Here is a 19517-nt window from a genome sequence, read left to right on the forward strand (position 1 = left end):
CTGTCGTCCCATATGGGCACCAGTTCTCATCCCGGCTGCTCCTCTTCCGATCCAGCTCTGTGCTATGGCCTAGGAAAGCAGTAGAAGATGACCCGAGTCCTTGGGCCCCTGCACCCATGTGGGAGACCCAGAAGAAGCTCCTTGCTCCTGGCTTTGGGTCGGCATAGCTCTATCCATTGTGGCCATCTGGGGAGTGAACCAGTGGATGGAAGTCCTTTCTCTGTCTCTACCTCTCTCTGTAATTCTGTCTTTCAAATAAATAAAATGAATCAAAAAAAAAACCAGATTGTTTTTGGCAATTTCCCCTATCTGTCTATCACACTGCACCTTGACTCCTCTGGTGCCTTTTATGATATTCAGCATAAATGGGTCATTTAAGAAGAAAAGTTTAGGTGCCTTCTTAAGAAAACGTGCACAGCTGAGCAGTAGATATTCCAAACTCATGTTTTCTTTGGTGATTCTCTTGTCTGTGGAAAATTCTTCTTCAGCATTCACCTGGCAGAGCTTGATGGGTAGCTAAAATATAGTCTGTATAGCTTGGCAGGGTGGCACAAGGAACAAGGCCCCATGGGATCCTGCCACTCGTTTGGGAACCAAGTGAAGAAGGTGGAATCAAGTCACCTGGGGAACAGGTTAAGCTTTGTAACCCTGAAGAGTGAGGGAGGGAGGCAGAGGCTGGTGGAGTGATATCAGGGAGCTTGTGTCATGAAGTGCAGATCTCTTTGATGGGAGTGAGTTGCTGGTGGTTGGGCATTCAGACTACCAAACAGGAAATCTCATAGGGAAAGGTGACTTAGCATGAAGTAGATTATGAGACTCCACTTAGTTTGAATGTCAACTGTATTTTTTAGCTTTTCAAATGAGTTCTGACACCTGACTCCACTGGGTAAACTTCAGAGGATGTGTACAACTCAGTGTGAGGTGTCTCATTATGCAAAAAAAATAAAAAGCAAAAACTGTAGGTAGCACTGCCAGAATTGAACCTGAGCAGCTTCCTCAAGTCTTTATATTCCATTTCTGGTTGATTAATTGATTGTTTGATTTGAGAGACCATCACACACATGCCCAAGAGAAGGAGGGAGGGAGGGAGGGAGGGAGGGAAAGAAGGGAGGAGAAGGGAGGAGAGAGTTGAGATGAGTTTCCTATCCTCTGATTCACTCACTAAATGTCAGCCGTGGCCATGGGCCAGGGACAGAACTGGAATCTGGTATTTATATCATGTCTCCTTTATGACAGGCAGGGCTAGAGCTGGGATTTGGGAACTTATTCCATGTTGTGCTTGTTAGAGGTAGGAACCCAAATTTGTTAGCCATGCATAGTGCCTCAGAGGGCCTGCATTTGCAAGAAGCTGGAATTGAGAGCCAAAGATGGACATCAGGTCCAGATACTCTGATATGAGCCTAGGGCATCTTAACAATTAGGCTAAACACCTGATTCTAACTGCCAGCTTATAGGAAACTGGGAAGAAAAGTTCATGAACGTCACGTGGATGGAACTAGCCAATTTCAGATTGTAAGCTCTTGTGCACCACAAATGGATCAGTTTCTGTCTTTTCTAAGGGTGGAAACAGAATCTGTCATTGATCCTCCACAGCTAATGGTCTCACTTTCTCCTCAGGCTTTCCCACGAACTGGCTGTGTTGCTGGGGCATTACCAGAAGCCATAATGACGTGCCCCAGGACGCCGCTCCTGCTCTTTCAGTGCCAACATTCCTGAGAGTGTCTGGTGTGGAGGACCTGATGCTCACGCTTTGGGTAGGTACCATTTTGATCTCCTGAAGCCCTCCTGAGGAGTGAGCGTTCTGAGGGTTGGTGTCATCATCCAAAAGTGTTTCTGATGAGGCCATCGTTTGTCAGTCCCTGGCTTTGGCTGACATGCCTTCTGAACGTGACCTCAAAGAAGAACAGTCAGATCCGTTATCGTGGTCTTACTTGAAACGCAACAGGAGAAACAACCGTTCCGTTTATTCTGCTGGTTTCAGCGATGTTACCCAGTCACCTGCTCACACACAGCAAAAGGAATGTTTCTGAATCTCTTTGAGTCGACATCCCCCATGTTCCCCTTTTAGCCTCTTCCTTGAAGTGTTCCTTCATTTCCTTTTTGTCTAGATGACTCGAACTTATAACTCAAGGTCCCTCACTGTGGGTGTGGTTTGTATTTCAGATGATTAGATGGATCATCTGCCATTTATTTATCCTTCTATCATAAGAAATTGTGTCAGAGGAAAGCCACAGAATGTGGCCTGTGTTATTTCCCGGGAGGGCATTTGAGAGTTGGCACATTGATTGTCCAGCACATCTACACGCACTATGCTAGATGTAGGGCATTTTATGCTAGGTGGGGAGGAATGTATCAAGTTAGTTCCATGCTAGATGGTGGCCCAGCCCTTGCAGCATTCACAAGTTGAAGGAGTTGCTAGGATCCTCATCACTGTGACATCATTCATGGATAAAAGGAAAGCTTGAGTAAGGTAATGTACTATGCCCAAGGTCTCATGAAAAGTAAGGGACCTAATAGGTGACAAATTCCTGGAGATACCTGACTGTGACACTCCTGTTCCCCTCTTGGCATGAAGATGGGGCAGAAGGACATGGAAGTCAACAAGTGTGGCAATGAGATTTTCCTAGTTGGGCAAGGTCATCAGTACTAGGAAATAATGAGAACAGCGTGGTGAAACAGGAGAGAGTGATTCACTGAAAGCTTGAAGCAGAGAAGTTTGGTTTAAAAGTTCCATTCCTTGAGAATGAAAATAGGTTAAAGCCAGCATTCAAAACAATTTAGTGGGTGGACACAGATCAGAGGGATGGGTCGAACATGTATTTAGAGACACTGAAACAAATTTTCTTCTCTCACTTCAGCTCCTGCTGTATTAGTTCACATACTCTTCTTTACAGGGGCTAGCTTTTGTTCTGGGCTTGTGGATATGAAATGTCCTTTAATTAGCTTTCCTTTTCCTTTCCCACAGGAGTTGATCCGCCTTATCAAGCAGAAAGGGCCAAAGACAGAGAATATTTTTCAAAAAGTTGGTGACCTAAAGTCATTTATAGCCCTGAAGGAAAGATTCAATACAGGAGATAGAGGCGACTGGGGCAATGAATCGCCACTTGTGTTAGCAACACTATTAAAGGTAGGGGGATTCTGGCATCATCTATGCACAATATGGAAGCTGTGTGATGGGTTTCATTCCTCGTGACATCTCAAGAAGAGTAATAGGCCTAATCAGTTAAGCGCCTGAGAAACTGAAAAACACATCAGAATGTCCAGGTTGTAGGCAGCTACTCCCTTCATTGGACAGACTCTGCTTGTTAGATAGCTTTCCCCAGTCTTCAGACTCCATGCTTGCTGTCCTCATCTGAATGCTCCGTGAAGAATTATGCTAGCATAGTTCCTAATAATTGCCCAAGCATCTTCCAAATAAACCCTGGTTATTCATATAGAATTTTGGCCAGTACAAATCTCCTGCGTTTGCCAGATTTGACAGTGTCTTCCTAATGACATCAGAGTTTCCCAAAGAAACTTTATTTGAAATTTTGAAAACCATTCTAGGTGTTTTCCACAATAAGCAAACATTGCTTTTAAAATGAATTACACATACACATAAATGCCAAGAAAATTCCATTCTTTCCATTGTCATTCTTTCCCCTGTCTCTTATGCCTTTGCTTCACACGTGGTATCAGGACTCTGCTATTTGGAGCTGCCTTCATTTTGACTACTGTTGGCATCTTATGTTCATTTCCATTGTACTTAAGCCAATACTCATAGTTATAGTTACATAGCAACGAGCCCCAGCACAAAGCTCAGCTTGTAAATCTGACTTTGAAAGTGTTGCAGCAGGCAAAGCTACGTTAGAAGTTTTAAAATGTTGGGCCTGTGTTGTGGCATAGCAGGGTATGCTGGGGGTTGGAATGCTGGCGTCGTATATCAGAGCACCAATTCGAGTCCTGGCTGCTGTGCTGCTGATCCAGCATCCTGTCAATGCATCTGGGAAGGCAGTGGAAGATGGCCAAGGTACTGAGGTTCTTGCCTCCCATGTGAGAGGCAAGGATGATGCTCTTGCTTCAACCAGGGTCTGAACTGGATTTTGGAGCCATTCCTTTATGTAGGATCTCTCTCTGTCTCTCTTCCTCATTCATGAACAGTGTGTGTGTATGTGCATGTGTGTCTCGCTCTCTGTGCCTCTGCCCATTGAGCACAGAATTTTCTTTTTTTATTTATTTGAAAGTCAGAATTACAGAGAGAGGAGAGGCAGAGAGAGAGAGAGAGAGAGAGAGAGAGAGAGAGAGAGAGGTCCTCCATGTGATGGTTCACTCCCCAATTGGCTGCAATGGCCAGAGCTGCACCAATCTGTAGCCAGGAGCCAGGAGCCTCCTCTGGTTCTCCCACGTGGGTGCAGGGGCCAAAGGACTTGGGCCACCTTCCGCTGCTTTCCCAGGCCATAGCAGAGAACCTGGCTGGAAAAGGAGCAGCCAGGCCTCGAACCCGTGCCCATACCATATGGGATTCCGGCACTTCAGGCCAAGGCGTTAACCTGCTGCAAAACAGTGCCAGCCCCGAGCAAAGAATTCGAAAAACCAAGGTGGTGCAAAATACACATGTATTTCAAAGTTATATGGTAAAATCACAAGTATCCAGGTTCATTTCTATGAGGGAAAATTGAATTGTTGGTATTTTCAACAGCTTGAAACAAAAATCTGGTAATGTCGTAATCACTACAAAAAGTATCCTTACATTCTTCGAAACACTCATTACACTTGCTCTTTCCTTACCCTCCATCAATGCTTGGCCACATGTTAAATGGTTACACTTCTGTAATGACTTACAGGCCCACACGTACATCACTCAATCATAAAAATATACACTAGGTTAGACAGTCACATGTTTGTGTTGTTTGTGTTGTACATGAAGTTGATGTCATTTTCCAACAAGATATAGGGTTTACCCCTCTGAGGACTTTGGAGTCTGATTTTTGATAAATACCATGTGAATCACCTGGAGAGTTGGTCCAGGCTAAAAATAAATGCAATCATCGAGTTGAATTTGCCATTGAGCTACCTAGAAGCAGAGGTACAACAGCAAATCGTCTTCACATATTCTCCTTGGCTCACAGTGTGGCTTCCACAACATGCCCCGTCTATTCATCCTGCAGCACAGGGAAAGCCAAGAGAGGACACATACCCCACATGCATGGAAGTAAGTACTCAGCAGACAAAGCTACTCCTGAACCATCCCAGACTTCCACATCATTCAGAGCTCCACACATCTTGGACATACTCCTTGGGAAACAGTCGAAGGCTGTAACTACAGTGGGAGAGTATTGGACACGAGTGACATAGTCAAGGTATAAGAGGGCTTGGATTTTGTCCATTTTCTTCACTGTTCTATCCCCAGTAGTCCAAACTGGATATGACATAAATGACTATTGAAGAAATACTAGAATGAGCGAGCAATGTCTGGATTATGAACACAACACTTACTGAGAGGCATTTCCTACACTCACTGCTATTTAAACGTGTCATGGGCCATATAGTAAGACCAGTGGAAAGAAAGCTAGCAACGGGATATGAACTGGAAATATAAATCCCACCATCGTCTGGTTATATTTGTGAAGAGTTGATCAAGGGCAGCGCCGTGGCTCACTAGGCTAATCCTCCGCCTGTGGCGCCAGCACACCGGGTTCTAGTCCCGGTCGGGGTGCCAGATTCTGTCCCAGTTGCCCCTCTTCCAGGCCAGCTCTCTGCTGTGGCCAGGGAGTGCAGTGGAGGATGGCCCAAGTGCTTGGGCCCTGCACCCCATGGGAGAGCAGGATAAGTACCTGGCTCCTGCCATCGGATCAGCGCAGTGTGCCGGCCGCAGCACGCTGGCCGCGGCGGCCATTGGAGGGTGAACCAACGGCAAAGGAAGACCTTTCTCTCTGTCTCTCTTTCTCACTACCCACTCTGCCTGTGAAAGAAAAAAAAGAAGGCCGGCGCTGTGGCTCAATAGGCTAATCTTCCACCTAGCAGCGCTGGCACACTGGGTTCTAGTCCCAGTCGGGGTGCCAGATTCTGTCCCGGTTGTCCCTCTTCCAGGCCAGCTCTCTGCTATGGCCCAAGTGTTTGGGCCATGCACCCTGTGGGAGACCCGGAGAAGCACCTGGCTCCTGGCTCCTGATCAGCGTGGTGCGCTGGTCGCAGCGCACTGGCCGCAGCGGCCATTGGAAGGTGAACCAATGGCAAAGGAAGACCTTTCTCTCTGTCTCTCTCTCTCACTGTCCACTCTGTTTAAAAAAAAAAAAAAGAGTTGATCAATGAGCTAGTGAAAAGGAAAGTCGAATGAGGCTATTAGGAGAGTATTTTGCCCCAGGGAACAGACATAGTCAAAATGTCCAGTCCTTACTTCCTATTTTATGTGAGTACACGTGTGTATATTTAGTTCATTTGGTTCGGAACCTTTGCTGCTAAGACTTAAAAGGATTAGTCTGAAATCAAAATGTGAAGTATGTATGTTTACATGTCCTCAGTGCATAATATGATTTAGGATGACCCATAAGCAGATCTGTCAGTTTGTACTATTTTACTAAAATATAGGCAAAGAAGACTATAGAGATTTGTTTTATATGTTTGAATGGCAGAGTGATAGAAAGAGACGCGTATGGGTCTGGCAGTGTAGCGCAGTGCATTTACCTACTGCCTGCAACACAGACAACCTATATGTGCACTGATTTGAGTCCCAGCTGCTTGCTTCTGGTTGAACTTAGCACGAATGGACATGGGAAGGCAGCAAAAGATGGCCCAAATACTGTGGTCCCTGCCACTCACATAGCAGAGCTGGGTGGAGTTCCTGGCTTGTGGATTCAATGTGGACATTTGCAGAGTAAATTCGTGTATGGAAGATTTCTCTCTGTTTCCCTCTCTCTCTCTCTCTCTCTCTCTCTCTGTGTGTGTGTGTTTCAACTCCATCTTTTACATAAATAAATAAGCTTACAATAACACACACACACACACATGCTCATACAGAGATATCAATCTTCCACATGTAGGTTCACTCCCCAGTTTTTTGCAGTGGCCCAGGTTGGGCTGGGCCAACCTGAAGCCAGAACCCAAAACTTGTTTCAGGTCTCTGAAATAGGGCAGAGCCCCAAGTACTTGGGCAGTTACCCACTGCTTTCTCAGGCACTTCAGCAGTGTGCTGAATCAGAAGTAGAGCAGCCAGGAATTGAAGGGACCCTCTGATATGAGTTGATGGCATCCCTGGCAGCAGATAAATCCACTATGCCATAATAACTACCCCCCAAAAGATGATTGAGACAATAAGATGAGGTTTTTCTTCCCTTCCAAAACTTCTCAGACTCTGAGAAGTCAGAAGAAAGTCAGAAGAAATTGAAGCACCTGTTTCTGCATGTACACAATGGTGGGAATGAGAGGCCAAACTCTATGGAGGTCACAGTTTGAGCGTCTAGAGAAAAAGCGGAGATTAAATGAAATATTGCAATTACATGTTTTCTTTGTAACTTCTCCAGTCTATACTTGCCAACAAATTGATATAACTTCTTTTTTAATCTCTATAAGGATTGCCTTCGAGCCTTTCCTAACACCCTGTTTTCAGCTGACCTCTATGATCAGTGGCTGAATGTTCTTGATGAAGGCAATGACGAGGAGGCCAGAGACATCCAGAGGTGATTCTATATAATTGGTACTGTACTCCAGACATGCCTCAGAAAGCAACCGACATAGTCTGAGAAAAAGATTCTCTTCTGCTCTCGAGCATGAACCACTAAAAGAGTGCACATTGTGAAGAGGGTTCTTGTAGTCCCACACACCACAGCCAGAATCAGAAGACATGTAGACTCTACCATTGTCATTGAGTTCTTATTTCTCCCCAAATAGTGTTGTTATCGAGTTGTTGATATTGTACACATTCTGAATGTATGACATTGGTGGGGAGGAAGCCTGCTGGTGTCAGAGACATGGTACAAGAACAGTTGACCACGGGTCTGACCGTCATACTGTCAGGAGCAACTAAGTGGAGATCTCTGTGTGTGCTTATGGAATTGAAGTCAGTCAAGCACTTTTGTATACATTCATGCCTGGGATGTGTTTGTTCCATCACTACTTTAGACTCTTGGCTTGAGGCAGCATTCTTGCACTATTACCTTTCAAAGAAGGGCAATGCTTTCAATTAATTGCTGTTGAATTTCCTCAGTAAGCTCTCACCTGAGAACATTCTGTAACACAACATCTGTTTTTAATATACCTGTGTTCAATTAGATATTGACAGAGTTATCCCAAGTGAAAACACAGCAAAAAATCATAGGAATTTTTTTAAGACTTACAGCTCCTTTTGTCTGTATTTTCATTGGATTATGTGACTTGTTATAAGACTCCATTTTTTTGTGTTTAGGCTTTTAGCCCATCTGCCCAGAGCTAACGCAGCTGTCCTAAGACACTTGTTTTCATCATTATATGCAATCTCACGTAATGCATCATACAATCAAATGACTACATCAAAGTTAGCTTTGTGCATCACCCCGAGCCTTCTGTGTGTCTGGCGATCTACTTCAACAAGCCCAGCCCTCGAAGGCGAATTGAGGAGAAAGGTAATGAGGTACCCTGTTTGTATGTGTTGAGGAGCACAGTCCCATTGGGAAAGGGAAAGTCAGGATTTGCATTCTGATGAGCCTTTTTTTTTTTTTTTTTTTAACCGTGAAGACTTCCATTTTACAGTGTCAGGTCACTTATTCTGTATTGGAAATTGTGGAAGGGTGGGGTGTTATGCAGGAAATTGATAGCAGTGAGTTACTTCTTTCCTATGTAGGAAACAGAAGAGTGATATGACTTAAACATGGAGAGAGAAGAAGCTCATGTAACATGATAGAAGGAAACCAAGTTTTGGTAGTTGGGCAATCTAAGGTGCAATTCTGTCTCTGTCACTGAGAGCCATGCAGACTTGAACCAAGTTTTCTTCATGGCTTCCTGAGCTGAGTGATGGCAGTGGTGATAATAGTGGTCAGTAGTGGTCAGCAGTGACACTGCCTTGTGTGCTTGGGCAAGATGAGCACACTTCTCCTTCCACCAGTGACCTTCATCCACCTGCTGTGGCTCATTCAGAGAAATGTTTGTGTACAATTTCATCTCTGCTACTGGAATGTGAAGGTGAATCAAGGTTTCTGGAGCATTGTAGTGGGCCCATAACATCTCCAGTATACTCACAGCTCTTCTCAAGCTCATGCAGAATGTAATGCTGGGTTGAGGCAGAGCCATGCTGGTGGAGAGACTTCAGCTAACCAAGCAAACAGTTTCTTTGCACTGACTCCTTTCACGTCAAAGGATCCACAAAGAAACTCTGCTTCTCAAGCTTAAGATGATTCACTTGAGAAGCACATTTCACATGTGTTCTTCTCTCGAGTACTTGACATGTTTTAGTGTGGAATGATTACATCTTCACTTCAAACATCCTGCATAGGTTAACTGACAGTTATCCTATTTTTGCCAAAGAAGCAAGTGATATCAAAATATTAGCCATTTAACTAGGCCACAAGATATGTTGGTCTTCTAATGAGAAGTGTTTTTGGACAAGGTACATAGTATTCTTGAAAGTGTAACTGTCATTTAGGAGATAAAATTGGTTCGTATGTGTTAATGTCAAGTGCAAATTTTTGTTAGAATCCAGAATTTCACATTTTTGTGATGTTCACAGTTCACATAGGACTTGTGCTCCTAAACAGACCAAGTGGAAAAGAGCACCCCATGTCCGCCCTTTTGTGTCACAGATTTCCCTTGTGGAATTTATGATTGCAAGTTATCCCAGAATATTTGGAGATGACCAGAAGTCTAAGAAGAGCTGTATGAATTCCAAAAGAAACTTTGGAGAGAGTAGCCGGCAAGTCATCGCCACTGCGGGGCAGAGTGCTGCCGGCCTAGGTGAGAGTTCCCTGAGGTGGGATCTTAGGGCCAGCGTGCCAGGTTCTCTGGGAGAATTTCACTGCTTTGCTAAGAACCAGACTGCAAGCCTGCCAGGTGTCACGGGAGAAGCTCGAGCGATGTCCTGTAGCTCAGGGCTAACCCCAAGAATAATGCCACCCCTCCCATGACGCCACCTGCTCTGTCTTCACAAGGGTAGCGCAGATCAGGAGGTTTTATGGTGTCCTGAGACCAAAGGACAGATAAGATGATGTACTTGACTTACCACGCCACTGTTGCAAATAATGTGTGCATCGGAGAGATCATGTGTTGATATAGTCTACGGATCCATTTTCTAACCAAATTTAAGTGTAGCCCTTACAAATGAGTGCCTCTTGTGCTGAGGAAACATGGACTTCAAGTAGTATGTGACTTGGCTGCTAAACATATTCAGATGAATGCACACTTTTTCATAATAGGTATTTATGATACAACCAGAAACAGTGTGTGCATAGACAAGTTCATACTTTGAAATGCATTGCAACATACACTTCCTGAATTACTCTCTCACACATAATCAGTGTGTTCCTGTTGAAGCATCGGCGAGACTAGCAACACTACCGGTTGTCTTTCTCTCCCCTTGGTACTCTGTGGTAGCTGACACATCCCAAGTCCCAGTGCTCTTTGAAACCCTTTGAAAGGGAACAGTGTTAGGGATGAACAGAAAAGACCTCATGTCCTTCCCAGTGTTCCAAATTTGGTGCCTTCATGTACCAACATGTCATCTTTATATGTTGTGTACATAAATAGTACTCAAAGTTAAAAAGAAAAACCTCAGAATAAATATAGGATAGGGATTTGTTTTGCTCAAGAAAGTAGTACATCTATAAAACATTTTTTTCATTAATTGTTCTTTCATAAGCTGGTCTTCATGATGTCTCAGAAACTGCAAGACAATCTCCAATATGAGTCAATGATGTTATTCTATCCTTGGCTCCCTGTGGAAAACTGATGGGTACTTTTCCAAAGTACAAGATTCTTCATTTAAATGATTTCAAGAATTAAACCTCAAACTTTTAATTCAAAACAAGAATTGGTTTGATTCACAATGATTATTCAACTTGGGCATCATTTTCTCAGAGACATACTTCGATATACTTAGTTTGATGATGTCTCAGAACTTATGCAACCCACATTGGGAGCAAATGATATTTACATTTCAAACAAATTCTTCTCCTGCAATCAGATACTGGAAAGTGACTGAAAATACACTAACACTACTTTTGTTTTCTCTTCAATGGACAAGATGACACTGTCACTGGAGTCTGAACCCATTAAAGGTATGGTGTCTGGCCAGAACTTTCCAGTGGAGACAGAAGTCAAGCCTGAGCTTGTAAAGGGACCACCTGTGTCTTCTGTCTTCGCAATCTGCGTTACTGAAGAGTACCAAGAGCGTGCTTCCTTTAAATGTCCCTAAATTTCCTTTCACCTAACGCTAAAGGATAGTTTATAAAAGGTTTGCACCTTGTTATCAATGTGCTTGAAATCTTCAGTTTCTTTCCTGGAAGGCTAGAATTCCTTGGTAGAAAATTGCCCATGAGGCACCTACCCTAAGACAAACATTTTTGAATCCAGTTATTCTGTAACTGTCTCATAGTTGCAAAATTCAATCATTGATTTTCAAGGTAGATTTTCAGTATCTCTGTCCTTATCCTTTTTGCACCTCTTAAAGTCATTCCCATGTTTTGTATATAAGTGGAATTTAAATAAAAACAAAACACCTGAAATGAATTTAGAAAGGAATTTTCTTGCTCAAAATATTCAAATGGCCAATAGACAGGTGAACAAAGGCTCAGGATCGCTAGTCTGCAGGGAGATGCAAATCAAAGCCACAATGATTTTTCACTTCAGCCCAGTTAGAATGGCTATCATCCAAAAATCAAAAAGCAATAAATGCTGGTGATGATGTGGGGAAAAGGTACCCTAACCCACTGCTTGTGGGAATGTAAACTAGTAGAACCATTATGGAAGACAGTATGGAGATTCCTCTGAAATCTGAAAGTAGATCTACCATATGACTGAGCCATTCCACTCCTGGGAGTTAGCCCAAAGAAAATGAAATCAGCGTGTGAAGTGTCATCTGTACCCCCATGTTTATTGCAGCTGAATGCACAACAGCTAAGATGTGGACTCAACCCAGATATTCATCAACTGATAATGGAATTAAGAAAATGTGGTATATACACACTATGGAATACTCCTCAGCCATAAAAAGAAAAGAATGAAATCCTGTCTTTTGCACAGAAATGGGTACAAGTGGGAACCATTAAGCCTGATGATACAAGCCAGTCCCGAAAAGACAAATATATTTATTTTCTCTGCTATGTGGCAGGTGATGTAGAATACAAAAAAATACTTAGGAATAAAACAGATACTTTGTGATATGATTGTGCTTTTTAGGCCTTGTGTATACTTCTGTGGAACTGTAGTCTTCCTACTTTGTTACTTGTTGACTATATGGTTAGTGATAAATTAAGCCTGTGACTGTAGAGTGGACTGAAAGCTTTTCTTTGTAAAAATTAAAGGAAAAGTAGGGAAGAAAAGAGGGGGTTGAGAGAGTGAGAGGGGGGGGGGAATTATGATTCCCTTCTTAGAACTGTAGCTGTGAAATACATGAAATCTGTTCTCTCTCTATTAGTAACAATTCTAAAGATGATTCAGTTTGTGCAGTGGGTTCTCATCATATCTAGTTTCCTTTTCTTCAGTCTAACACTCTCCCAACTGAGCTATTTTGGCTGCCCCCAGTATGTTTTCTTTTTCTTTTCTTCATGAGGTCTCAGAAACCTCAGGAAAATCCCCTTTATGAGTACATGAAGTTGAGATTTCAGAGTTGATTTTACTTGTATCTTACACTGAGATGAGTCTGTTTTCTGAACATATTCTAAGACAGCTTTAGATTTTTCCACAGTGGAATCAGTAAAACCAACATGAGAATCTGACCCAATGTCACAGAATGTGACTGACCCAAACCCTCCACTTGGCAAAAAGGCTATGCCTTCTGACGGGGTACCCTTATCCCCTGGCCGCCGTCCCTCCTGTGCTGAGTGCGTTGGGTGGCGTGCCCCACCCGTGTGCCCCGTCTGCCCCTTCTGCTGGGGGGGGGGAGCGTAGGCATGCTGGTCGGTCTGCCGGTCCCCGCGGTGGGGACCAGGCGCTGCTCTTTCGGCCCTACCGCGGCCCGCACCTCCCCCCTCCGTGTCGGGGGAGGATCCCGGTGGGCCGGGCTGTCGGTCCATCGCTCGTTTTGGGGGCCTGTGTGCATGCCTTCTGAACCTTGTCTTCTGAGTTACTGAAGAGAACAACCGGCGTGGTTCCTAAGCATGCACTTGAATCTTCCTTGCACTGCCTTGAACGTCTGCTACAAACCAACTTGCCAAAATGTATAATTTTCCTAACTGGAATTGAACTCCTCCATTGATAACTCTCTTGCTAGAGAATGACCAGTGTGACCACTAAACTAAGGCAATGGTTTTGACTTCATATTTTTCTTGACTTGGCTTCCATGGGAACACTGACTATGCAGTTTGCCTTTATTTTTCTTGTGCTTCTATTTCTGGAAGGAAAATTACAGTTCAAAATGACATCCAAGGACAAAAAGGAAACATCTAAGAGAGAATTTAGAATAGGAATCTTTTTTTCTTGAGCAAAAGTAAGTTCACCCAGCATTTTCCCATAATGCATGTTTGCATGTGTCTCCTTTCATGTGCTTGTATCATATTTGGATTCAGAATAACTTCATTACCAGTTATCTGATGTTGAGAAGGGTCTGCTGTTGGAAAATACACTATGATAGGTTTTGTTTTTCCTTCAACATGAAAGTTCACACTTCACTTGGAGTGTGGCACAGTGTAAGATGTGGTGACTGAACAAAATCTTCCACTGGCAAATAATGCCGAGCCGGAGCTGGCCAGGGCCCACATCTGTCTTTTGACCTCTTCATTCTGAACACTGGATGTGTCCAGTTAGCAGAATTACTTAGGATTTCATTTTATGTTCTCTACCCATCTTTTAATGTGACATTAAGAGCTTCTTTTTCACAAATGTTTGAGTGTGTGTTTCCTAACTAGCTTGACGTCTTCAGTTTCTGCCTTGGAAGGGCAGATTCCCTTGAAAGAAAATTGCTGATGAGGCACAAACACTGAGACAACCATTTGCTTCTGCTGGCATTGTGACTGTTTCACAGTCGTACACCAAATCAGCACTTTCCAGGTTGCCAAGATTTTCATTTTCTGTATCCTCACACATTTGCAACCTCAAATCGTAACTCCAGTGTTTTGTAGAATAGTGCTACTCCAATAAAAATAATATACCTGCAATGAATTTAGAAAATCTTTTGTTTGGCTCCAAAAGAATTCTGTCTTTGCATCTTGTACTCATGATATGTATTTCCCTCTCCTTTTCTTCACGAGGTCTCAGAAACCTCAAGGAAATCTCCATTATGATTGCCGTGACCTCTGATACGGTCTGTTTTCCAAAGCTATCCTAAGACAGCTATAGATTTTTCTTCAATGGATTAAATAAAATCTACCTGGGAATTGGACCGAGTGTCTGGGAGTGTGACTGGCACAAACACTTCCTTCACTGGGCAAGGAGACCAAAACTAAGCATGGAATGAGCCCACCTATATCATTTGTCCTCTGTCTTCTGAGTTACTGAAAATAACAGTTGCCAGGGTTTTTTAGGATTTTATCCCATCTTTCCTAAAATTCCTTGAAACCTCCACAAGAACTAACTTGCCAAAATGGTTGAGCAATTTTCCTAACTTGGATTGAAGTCGTCTTTTGCTGTGCAGCAGGGATTAAAATGCCTAGATAGGGAGTCACCCTTGTTGTCTCTATGCCAAGACAGTGGGTTAGCAAAGTAGCACTTTTTCCTTGGCTCTCACTGGGATACTGGCCACTTCCCTAATTACAGGATCTTTTCATTGCATCTATGCCTATCCTCTTTTTTTGTGAAAGGGGAAGGGCAATTCTCAGCACAGAAATGACCTGAGGAAGGGCCCATCTGTATAGAGTCATAGGAATTGGTTCCATAATCACTGGAATCATCAAGGCTTGCCAGTAGGACAAGGAGGAGGTCAACGTTGTCTCTCTCAGCACCAAGAACAAGGTCTTGGCTGTCACACTCTCCGGCAAGACTGAAACTGAACTCTCGGTGCACCAGAGATATACAGATAAAGAAACCCATATTCAGCTCAAGCCCAACTTCTATCCTTATGAACTGCAGCATACTATACCACTGGGACACTCATAGACACAGTTACCATTGATGAACATTGGTGAACGCTGAGAGACTAGACGCCTAGAGCAGCTTAACTCCAACCAAAGCAAAAATCCAAGTGATAACCCTGCATATGTCTAAACCATGAACTCTTTTCAATAAAAACTTATTCATAAAGAGGAGAAATGAAGAAATATTTCTATGCCCAGACATGCTTTTCTCTGACAACTGAGATACTGAATTAAAGAGATGGCATGGTGGTTTTGCATTTTCACCTTTCATCCCTAAATGCTTGGAGCCATCCATCAAATACTGAATTTACCAAATATATGAGGGCAAGGCTAATGACAATTGAGGTTTTCAGTTGCAGTGAAGGAGGGAAAAGATTAATTCACAGAGACTGTCACCATGATCCCTACTAAGAAAGTGAACTGGGCATCATATTGTGCTTGCTTGGCTCCCTAGCACAACAAATAGGCAAATGATAGTTAAAAGAAATTTCATTACATCTGTGGCTTACAGTGTTACCTTCTGAAAAGGGATGCACTAATTGAAACATGGAACGAGTGGGTTCTCCAATCCTGCCTGAGACACTCTTATTATTTGTTTTCAATGGAGTTTGAAACCCAACATGACAATTTTTTTTTTTTTTTCGCCTCGGCTGGTCTCAGAACCCCGGGAAACGTGTCCACAATGCATGGCTGTTGCCTGAAGTGAAGTCATGGATTTGATCTCTGCTGCTGGAATGAGAGTGTTCTTAAAGCATGCCTAAACACTTTGAGATTTGTCTGAGGTGGAGTACATGAACCCAACATGAGACTCAAAGAGTGCCAGGAATGGGACAGGCCCCAATCCTCCAGTAGGGAAAAAGGCCGGACCCAAACAGCTGTGCGGCCACGCTTGCCTTCTGCCCTGTGAGTGAGCAGAGAGGAGATTGTGCAGCTGCCTAAGAATTTCCCCCATGTCTCCCACATGCCGGGAGCGTCAGCGAGGGAGGGACATGACTAAGCATGGGCTGAACATGGCTCATGAGAACTGGGGCTGGCAGTAGTGTCCTGCAGGGAACAGAGAGTTCCTAGAGGTGTACTCACCTGGCCCCTCAGAGGAGACTGTGGTCTGGGTGAAATAAGGTTCTATCTTTGCTCCCACTGGAACACCAAGGTGGCACTTGCAAGTTCCTGTATCCTTTCACTTCACATGCCCTTTAACTTTCCCGTTTGTTGCAAAGTGATTCCTTCTCCAGAAATAAGTGCCTCTGCTATCAAGCTGTGATGGAACCGTGGATATGTGCCGAGGAAGGATGTGTCTCCTGGTTAAAGAGTGCCAGAATGCTAGTCAGGTTAACCGAGACTGCAAATTGTACTTCCCATTACACCTAGAGCTTACATGCACCACTACTTACATGAGGGTCTCCACTTGGCTTGAGCACTTTAGATCATTAACGTGGCAAAACACACTGGAGAGTGGGATGAAACTAAAGCATAAGTGGCCCAACGTAGGGGGAAACTCGACACCGGCCATGGCACCTCCGCACCATGGCCCTGGTACCACCAGTTTCCATTCTCAGGGATACATTGTGGCCTAGGCACACACCAGTGCTGTCTCCGCACTGACCTAAGAACCCATATTAGGCATGAGGAAGTGTGGTGCTGGGAGAACTTTTCTCTGCCTGGTCCTCTAGGCAGAAACAGGTATGTTGCTGAAAAGACCCTTACTCAGACCAAGTATGCTATGTCTCTTCTTCTTCCGCAGATGCCGAGCCTGACAACCGAGAACCAGTGCCGGACGTGCCACAGCCAGGCGTGACTATGAATGCTGAAACCAAGCCCCGCCACGGTAGGGGCCCGGGCGTCTTGTGTCCTCTGCCCCTGGGTGCCCGCGGGGTTGCCGGAGCTCCTGGAGCGAGAAGGGGGCTTTCCTAGTCCCTCCGGGACCGGGAAGCGGTCGCCCAGCGACTCCTGGTCCCGAACCCCTGGCCAGTGCTCTGGAGCTGCGGTGGCATCCTCGGCTCTCTGCCAGGAAGGATGTGCTTCCTGGCAGAGAGAGGGGCCGCGGTGCGAGTCGGGTGCTCCGACACGGGGCCGTGTGTGCTCCCGGGTTCTCAGCTTGGCTGCACGCTGCCTGGGCCTGTGTGCAAGGCGTCCGTTTCTCCCCGCTGGGGTCTCCTAACCCGTCCGGGAGGGGGCTATGCTTCCTGTTCCCCACGTCTGCTCCTGCCATGGCCCCGTCCGGTGCAGCAGTCCCACCAGCATGCCTTGAGTTGCCACGCAGGCTGCGAGTGCAGAAGGCTCCCGGGACCTGGCGTGGAGTGCCCCACTGCCCCTGGTGGCCCAGTGTGCGCAGGGGACTTAGGCGCGGGCACGCCGCGCTCCGCAAGGATGGTCCTCTGGGCCTCTGCTTCTCCTGAGATGTCCTTGCCCCGGCCCCTCCCCGGCCCGGCCCTGGTGCCTGCCTTCAGTTTCCCTTCGGTGGGATTTTTTGTTGCGTAGGCACACGCCCGTGCTTCTCCTTACTGACCTAGGTACCCACGTTAGGCGAGGGGAGATGTGGGGCTGGGAGAACCTTTTCTGCCTGATCTTCTAGGCGGAGGCAGGTGTGTTGTCTGAAAAGACCCTCACTCAACTCAGGCCAAGTATGCTATGTACTCTCTCTCTTCTTCCGCAGACACGGCGGAGCCCGGCACCCGGGAACCTCTCCCGGACGTGCCGCCTTCGCGCACGGATGCGCCCGACGTTTGCACCGAGCCCGACCACGGTAGGGGCCCGGGCGTCTTGTGTCCTCTGCCCCTGGGTGCCCGCGGGGTTGCCGGAGCTCCTGGAGCGAGGAGGGGGCTTTCCTAGTCCCTCCGGGACCGGGAAGCGGTCGCCCAGCGACTCCTGGTCCCGAACCCCTGGCCAGTGCTCTGGAGCTGCGGTGGCATCCTCGGCTCTCTGCCAGGAAGGATGTGCTTCCTGGCAGAGAGAGGGGCCGCGGTGCGAGTCGGGTGCTCCGACACGGGGCCGTGTGTGCTCCCGGGTTCTCAGCTTGGCTGCACGCTGCCTGGGCCTGTGTGCAAGGCGTCCGTTTCTCCCCGCTGGGGTCTCCTAACCCGTCCGGGAGGGGGCTATGCTTCCTGTTCCCCACGTCTGCTCCTGCCATGGCCCCGTCCGGTGCAGCAGTCCCACCAGCATGCCTTGAGTTGCCACGCAGGCTGCGAGTGCAGAAGGCTCCCGGGACCTGGCGTGGAGTGCCCCACTGCCCCTGGTGGCCCAGTGTGCGCAGGGGACTTAGGCGCGGGCACGCCGCGCTCCGCAAGGATGGTCCTCTGGGCCTCTGCTTCTCCTGAGATGTCCTTGCCCCGGCCCCTCCCCGGCCCGGCCCTGGTGCCTGCCTTCAGTTTCCCTTCGGTGGGATTTTTTGTTGCGTAGGCACACGCCCGTGCTTCTCCTTACTGACCTAGGTACCCACGTTAGGCGAGGGGAGATGTGGGGCTGGGAGAACCTTTTCTGCCTGATCTTCTAGGCGGAGGCAGGTGTGTTGTCTGAAAAGACCCTCACTCAACTCAGGCCAAGTATGCTATGTACTCTCTCTCTTCTTCCGCAGACACGGCGGAGCCCGGCACCCGGGAACCTCTCCCGGACGTGCCGCCTTCGCGCACGGATGCGCCCGACGTTTGCACCGAGCCCGACCACGGTAGGGGCCCGGGCGTCTTGTGTCCTCTGCCCCTGGGTGCCCGCGGGGTTGCCGGAGCTCCTGGAGCGAGGAGGGGGCTTTCCTAGTCCCTCCGGGACCGGGAAGCGGTCGCCCAGCGACTCCTGGTCCCGAACCCCTGGCCAGTGCTCTGGAGCTGCGGTGGCATCCTCGGCTCTCTGCCAGGAAGGATGTGCTTCCTGGCAGAGAGAGGGGCCGCGGTGCGAGTCGGGTGCTCCGACACGGGGCCGTGTGTGCTCCCGGGTTCTCAGCTTGGCTGCACGCTGCCTGGGCCTGTGTGCAAGGCGTCCGTTTCTCCCCGCTGGGGTCTCCTAACCCGTCCGGGAGGGGGCTATGCTTCCTGTTCCCCACGTCTGCTCCTGCCATGGCCCCGTCCGGTGCAGCAGTCCCACCAGCATGCCTTGAGTTGCCACGCAGGCTGCGAGTGCAGAAGGCTCCCGGGACCTGGCGTGGAGTGCCCCTCTGCCCCTGGTGGCCCAGTGTGCGCAGGGGACTTAGGCGCGGGCACGCCGCGCTCCGCAAGGATGGTCCTCTGGGCCTCTGCTTCTCCTGAGATGTCCTTGCCCCGGCCCCTCCCCGGCCCGGCCCTGGTGCCTGCCTTCAGTTTCCCTTCGGTGGGATTTTTTGTTGCGTAGGCACACGCCCGTGCTTCTCCTTACTGACCTAGG

This window comes from Lepus europaeus, chromosome 8 (assembly GCF_033115175.1).
Source record: "Lepus europaeus isolate LE1 chromosome 8, mLepTim1.pri, whole genome shotgun sequence".
Taxonomy (NCBI): Eukaryota; Metazoa; Chordata; class Mammalia; order Lagomorpha; family Leporidae; genus Lepus; species Lepus europaeus.